Source organism: Ziziphus jujuba, chromosome 5, assembly GCF_031755915.1.
Source record: "Ziziphus jujuba cultivar Dongzao chromosome 5, ASM3175591v1".
Classification (NCBI taxonomy): domain Eukaryota; kingdom Viridiplantae; phylum Streptophyta; class Magnoliopsida; order Rosales; family Rhamnaceae; genus Ziziphus; species Ziziphus jujuba.
In genome coordinates, this window is record NC_083383.1 from 32,888,935 (window position 1) to 32,896,103 (window position 7,169).

The 7,169-nt window shown below is 35.9% G+C and overlaps 1 pseudogene; it reads left to right on the forward strand.

Annotated features, from left to right (window-relative positions):
- The first annotated feature begins 1,504 nt into the window (after positions 1–1,504).
- LOC107428739 (26S proteasome non-ATPase regulatory subunit 11 homolog) lies at positions 1,505–2,830 on the forward strand (annotated as a pseudogene).
- The last annotated feature ends 4,339 nt before the right edge of the window (positions 2,831–7,169 follow it).

Below are 7,169 nucleotides of genomic sequence, written 5' to 3' on the forward strand. Positions count from 1 at the left end.
TTTTTTTTTTTTTGCCTCCCACTTACCAGAACCAGATCAATGGCAAATCATTATCATAATCTAATAAAAATTGCATCTTCTATGCATTGGTAACAAATAATATAAATATTCTTATCCAAAAAAAAGAAAACAAAAGAAAAACACAGATAATAACAACTAATTTTGATTTGTACCTATACAGATATTTGTGGGTTAATTAGAACTCAATTTAGTCACTAACTAATCAACAAAAAGCACTTTTCCTTTGTAGAAGATGATCAATTACCATGCATATATTAGTATGAATGCCAAATTGACAAATTACAAATCCCAAATGTTAATATTGCCTTTTTAATTATACATGGTAAAGAATAATATTGACAAATTTATATATATTTTTAATTACATTATTATATTGGGTTGTATTCCATTTCTCTTAATTTTAATAATTAAAAGAATAAAATTAAAAATTGTATTATTTAATAGTATGTACTGCTTTAAAAAAATAAAAAACAAAAATGCCAATTATATATTTATATATATATATATATTTATTTATTTTTTGGTGCGAAATTTGGGATGAGACCGCATTCAATCACAACACGTGCGTTTATTTATGTTGGATTAGGGCTTGGTTGCTTTATCCCTTGGATTCGCTCTGTTGAAACTTGAAAGTCACCTCTGTTTCAGTAGCAGAAACAAACAAGAGATCCATTCCATTATTCCATGGTCCATACCGTACCATAGTGCTCCTCCAATCTCCAATCTCCAAACTCCAGTAGCCGGCGGTGTAACATTTCTGAATCTTGAATAAGAACACCTTTGCATGTACCAACCGACTGAGTATTTCTCCAAACATTGTCAACCCTTCTATTCAAGTTCACTTCACTAAACCACCACAGAGATAAGAGATAGAGATCCCCAGTTGGTCTTTTGGGTCAACTAATGTAATTATTTATTTATTTATTTTATTAAATCTCTTTGTTTGCGTGTGAAAAGCTTATTGTAGTTCCTGTTTAATTTAATTAAGATTGCATATTTGCACTTGCTTGTATTGTTTAGTGTATACTGGAACACTTGAATTTGCACAAGGTAGGTCAAGAATGTGCGACTCCAATCTTGAATCTTGTCTGGTGTTGTACTGTCTGACACACTTTACATCTTCCTATGGATTGGAGAGTTGGCTATCACTTCCGTTTAGTTAGTTATTCGTTGTCTTAAGTACTGCTACTTTCTACTTAGAGTGTTGTCCGTATTAGAGCTCTTACTCATTTATCAATGTTAGTAAAATAAGCACCGGAAATTTAGTTTAGAAGCTTGTAATGCACCAAGATTTAAAAAAGAAAAAAACAATAATAATAATAATAATAATAAGATTTAACTTGTGCAACCAATTGCCTAAATAGCTTGCAATATCCAAACACCTGCATTCTGAAATTTCATACATCATTGCAATTTTCTTTGTACCATTAAAGAAACGAAATATCTTTTCTCGCAGGACTTGCTTCTTTCAAAAACACTGGCCATGTCTTCGTCGTATGTCCCAGCAACTACTGATTGCTCAGGCTTTAGAAGCCAAAAATCAATCTAAATCCATCTCGATTCTTTATCGTATTATTGAAAATCCATCATCGTCTTCTGAAGCCCTACGGATAAAAGAACAGGCTATCACAAATATTTCAGAGCTTCTTAGGCAGGAGAATCGGGCAGAGGATCTTCTGAACCTACTGACTCGACTGAGGCCTTTCTTTAAGTTGATCCCTAAGGCAAGAACAGCGAAAATTGTTCGTGCAATTATTGATGCAGTTGCTAAAATACCAGGAACATCTGATCTTCAGATCTCCCTTTGCAAAGAAATGGTGCAATGGACCCGTGCTGAGAAGCGAACTTTCCTTCGGCAACGAGTGGAGGCTAGGCTTGCGGCACTTTTGATGGAAAACAAGGAGTATTCGGAAGCATTAAATCTTCTTTCAGGTTTGATTAGGGAAGTGAGAAGGCTAGATGATAAGCTTCTCCTTGTAGACATGGACTTGTTGGAGAGTAAGCTTCACTTTTCCTTGAGGAATCTTCCTAAAGCCAAGGCTGCACTCATTGATGCAAGAACAGCAGCCAATGCTATATATGTGCCCCCAGCTCAGCAGGGAACCATAGATTTGCAGAATGGGATCCTTCATGCAGAATACAAGAACTATAAAACTGCTTATAGTTATTTCTTTGAAGCATTTGAAGCCTTTAATGCACTTGAAAGATCCTCGAGCAGTATTTAGCCTCAAGTATATGTTGCTGTCCAAAATTATGATCAATGAGGCTGAGGATGTCTCTGGGGTAATATGATCCAAAGCAGGACTGCAATATGTGGGACCTGATCTGGATGCCATGAAAGCTGTTGCAGATGCCCAATCAAAACGTTCTTTGAAGCTTTTTGGGACTGCTCCTAGTGATTTGTGAGCCCAGCTAGAGGAAGGAAGACCCCATTGTCCTCAGACACCTCTCATCTCTCTTTGACACACTCTTGGAGCAGAACCTTTGCAGGTTGATTGAGCCCTTCTCAAGAGTGGAGATTGCTCATGTTGCTGAACTGATCTGCCTGTTGATCATGTGGAGAAGAAATTGTCTCAGATGATTCTGGATAAGAAGTTTTCAGGGACTTTGGATCAGGGTGCTAGATGCCTCATCGTTTTTGACAATCCTAAGACGGATGCTATATACCCTGTAACACTGGAAACCATATCTAACATTGGCAAGGTTGTAGATAGCCTTTATGTGAGATCCGGCAAGATAATGGAATGAGTTCTAGGATCAGGTGGCAGGTTCCCTGGCTGCCTCTAGAGGACAGAAATGAACCATGCTTTCTAGTTTCTTGCATAGATTTTGTTGTGGTTTTTTTTTTTTTTTTTTTTTTTTTTTTTTTTTTTTAAATAAATTTATTATTATTATTATTTTGAAAACAATATTGAAGTTTCATTAATTATGACACATCAGCATTACAACACTCATCTTGGATAAGTTTCGAAAGCAATTGTGGACCTTCTATCCAAGACATAAAAGATACAACTGACTGTGCCTCACGTGCTAGATTGTGAGCAACCTGATTAATAGAACGACTTACATAGCAACATTTGAAATTAAAATGGACAGATAGCAAAGACTTTATATCTTGTACAATAAAGCAGTTAGCATCTTCACAATCTGCAGAACCCGAAGCAAGCTGTACCGCTACCTAGAATCACTTTCAATAACAACCCCCCCCCCCCCACGTGAATTATGAATAGTGATGAAAATATCGGTATCGATAAAAATGTTGAGGGTATAATTTTATGTATATCAATACAAATGCCGATATCGATAAAAATGTTGATAAAATTATGGAAATTGTAAATATTTAATTTAGAATAATAATTTTTGCATATGAGATAATTAATATAGTAAAATAATGCAAAAAATACAATGATAATAAAATAGTTCATAAATATTAATAATTATTGGAAGTAAAGAAAATACAGTGTTTATTAGCACCAAAATATAAAAAATTTAACAAATAATATTAAGATAAATGAAATTCTCAAATATAATTCATAATGCATCATCAAAACCAAACTCCTTTTTGCTTCAAATTAATGATCATATCCAGATGTTTCATGGGTATAATAATATGCATTCCAACTTATTATATTAGAAAAATTTTCCATGAAATTGTGGATATGCCAAATATATCTTTCTCTATCAATTCCAATCAACTATCCAAGTCAAGAGTAATATGGATTTACCCATGGAGAAGTATAGCATTTGTTTTGAGAAATGGGATGACTAAAGATACCAACACCGTAATCATTGTAAGGACTATGTGATCTCATTTGACCAGTTGGATAAGAATTTTCATATTGAAAACTAACTTGTGTACTTAAACTCATTGCATCCAAAGAGTTAGAAAGATAATTTTCATTTAGTTGATTCATCATGGAAATTCCTCAATGTCTTTTTGAACCCGTGCCTATTGTTCGAGTCCTATAATCAAAATCTTGTGTGGCATGTGTGTATTGATTTTACCAATAAATGGGCTTAATGGTTGTTGGCTTGGTTCTTAATAATATGTTTTACCTCCACCTCCATTTATATTATATTCTACTCCTCCATCGTTATCATAACCATTATCTCCATCATCATCATCAAAATCAACAACGTCATCATCATCATCTTCATCCTCATACTTATTTGGTTGAGCATAACCGCCGTCAAATGTTTCTAAATTAGAACTAAATCATCTAGTTGAAGGCCTTATCACTACTTCAAATAAATTATTACCTCCACTATTACTGCTCATAACTTCTTTAGCAATAACATTTCCCTAATTGTGAAACATACATTGCAACTCAAGGATCTGCATTACCTTCATCATCATCTAAATGTGAATTCTTTACTCATTGGATAATAGGATTATCTTTATCTTCATCAGGATAAGTTCCAATTTCAAAAAGAACCAAATAATATGATTTTAATTGCCGTTGATTTGCTAATTCCATATCACGAATCCGTAATTTCATATTAAAATCAATTTTTGAAGTTTTTCATATGCGAGCTTATTTCGTTATTTTGTGTGTATCAAAGCAAATGATCAAAAATACTTTTTTGATTATGGATCTACTAACATAAATTCAATGCGTAATCTTAGCATTCAATGTGTATTCTTGAATAATCTCATTTTTCAATTATTCAACCATTTCATTTCACCAAATTCAATGTTAGTCAGATTAGAGGCGGGAGGGCAAGTAAAAATAGAAAAACTCACATTGGGTTTAGGGATAATGTAACACCCCGTCCCGAACCATGTCGAAAATTTTGCACATTGACCGAGGTTGACTGTTGACCGTTGACTTTGACTTTGACCAAGGGGTCAAAAGTTGACTCTTTGACTCGATTGGAATTCTAGGTTGACTGAGGTACCGTTACGAAGTACACGTTGGCACGAGTTCGTAGACTAGTAGCACGTTGAAAACGGAGCTACGGTTTGAAAGTTATGAGCAAAACAAGTTGAGGTCCAAACTGTCCAAGGGGTGCCGGAGTTGACTTTTTATTCATGCAAAGTTGAGCGTTGACTCATACATGGTTGTCAAGTGCTCATTGATACGAGTCCGTAGACTAGCGGCACGTCCGATTTGGACATGTGGTTTGGAAGTTATGGACGTGTAGAGTTTTTCAAACACCGTATTATTTTAATATTATTTTTAAAACGCGTAATGATGTGCCACGTGTGACTTAATGAAGGTGACCATGTGTCACCATGTTGAGAAGTCACATGTCAACCATGTGTAATATCAAATTATTTTTATTATTATTTAAATAATATTATTATTATTTAATTATTTTTATTTTCCTTTTTCTTTTTCTTTTTCTTTTCTTTTCCCCACGTGGGAAAACACCTTTCTCTTTTCTTTTCCCTTCCTTCCCTTCTTCTTCCCCGAGCCCGACAGAGACAAAAACACGCAGAAATTTTTCTCTCTCTCTCTCTCTCTCCTTTGACTCTCTCCCTCTCCCTGTTTGACCGACCGTTTGGCCGGATTTCAGTCACCAGAAAGCCACACACGCCGGCCACCGGTGAAGCCCAGCTCGCCGCGACCTCAGCCTCCAAATTTCCCGGTCAGTCGCCGCCGGACGCACCCAGATCGGGCCGGTGAAGTCGGCGGCAGCCGGTTATGTTTTTCCGGCGATTCTCGCGGTTTCCGACCAACCCAGCCCGACCCATACCTCTATTCCACCATTTTCGACCCCTCTGAGTCCATTTCCGGGGTTAGATTGCCCAAAATCCCCACCGTTTGAGAGATCCCTCAAGTTTAAATCTGGCCGAAGCTTTCCGGCCAAATTCCGGCCACCTCCGGCGGAATTGGGGTCGATGGAGACCGGATTTGTAATCTTCGTCGCTCAAGCTTCGATTCGGTATATTATTCGACTATTTTGGATAACGTTTGTGTTTGACCCTCCGGGTACCGGGTATTATTCACCCAATTAAAATATTAATTTATTTGACTGTGTATGAATTGTGTTTTAGGAGCACCGGTGAGTCGTGGAATTGATCCCACGGTGGATCATGGTTTAATTGCGTGCTCCAGGTGAGTGACCCACCTTTGAAAATGTTTTTGGGGTAATTAATTGTATTTATATGGTATTAAATTGATATCTGTAATTGGTGCTCATGTGGCGTATTTTAAATATAATTGGAAAAAAATATTATTTTATATATATATTTACCCATTGGTGCTAAATGAAATTTTGGGGTCATTAGAAATTCCCGATTATTATTTCATTGTGATTAAATGGTATTTATTACACATGAGCAAGTATTTTCAGTAATTCGTTGTGTTTGGATTTTATATTAATTTCGGGCATAATTGGGTTAAATATTTTATGAAAATATTTATTTAAGTTGGTGGTTTAATTTTATAAATTATGCCCGCGGTATTTCAATTGTTGAGTCTCGTATTACGAGAAAAGGTATGGTTTTATTTGTTATCGATGTTTTTGTACCCGTTTGTTAAATAAAAATATGTGGGATGGTAAGTGTGAGAATTTAATATATTTTCCACGGTAATTTTGGAAAACGGTACGGTTGGTTTAATAATAATTATTTTAGACGCATTCATACAGTATTGGTGTTCTGGTGTATGGACACGTGGTAGCACGCAAGTATTATGTGGTTTAGCGCGCAGGTATTATTTCTCCCGTTGTTGCCATTGGACCGTGGGCAGGCAAGTTTGTTATTGGCCACAGCCGCCCCCCTCCTTGGCCGGGATGATGGTTTCAGCAGCAGTACTGTCGGGACGCCGAAGTGCCGTTTGCAAGTTTCTCTCTTTAACCTCCCCGCCAGTCGGTGCTCAGGACGCTGGGTATCGGAGGGCATCACTGGTATATGGTGTGGTGCGTCAAGTACAAATTTTTCGGATAGAAATTTCAAACCCCAAAGAGTACAAAATTATTTATTATAATTTATTGAAGTTTATTTATATTTGGGATATTTATTTATTTATTTATTGTTTATTAAATTATTTGGTCCCTTGGTTTTCGGGAAGTACGAATATCGGGTTTTGTGAAAATGTTTTAAAAGGGGAACATTTCCAATGGAGTGAATAGTGAGGGTTTTGAGAGAAATTATTATTTCAATTGTTTATTTATTTATTTATTTAATTGTTTGGTATTGG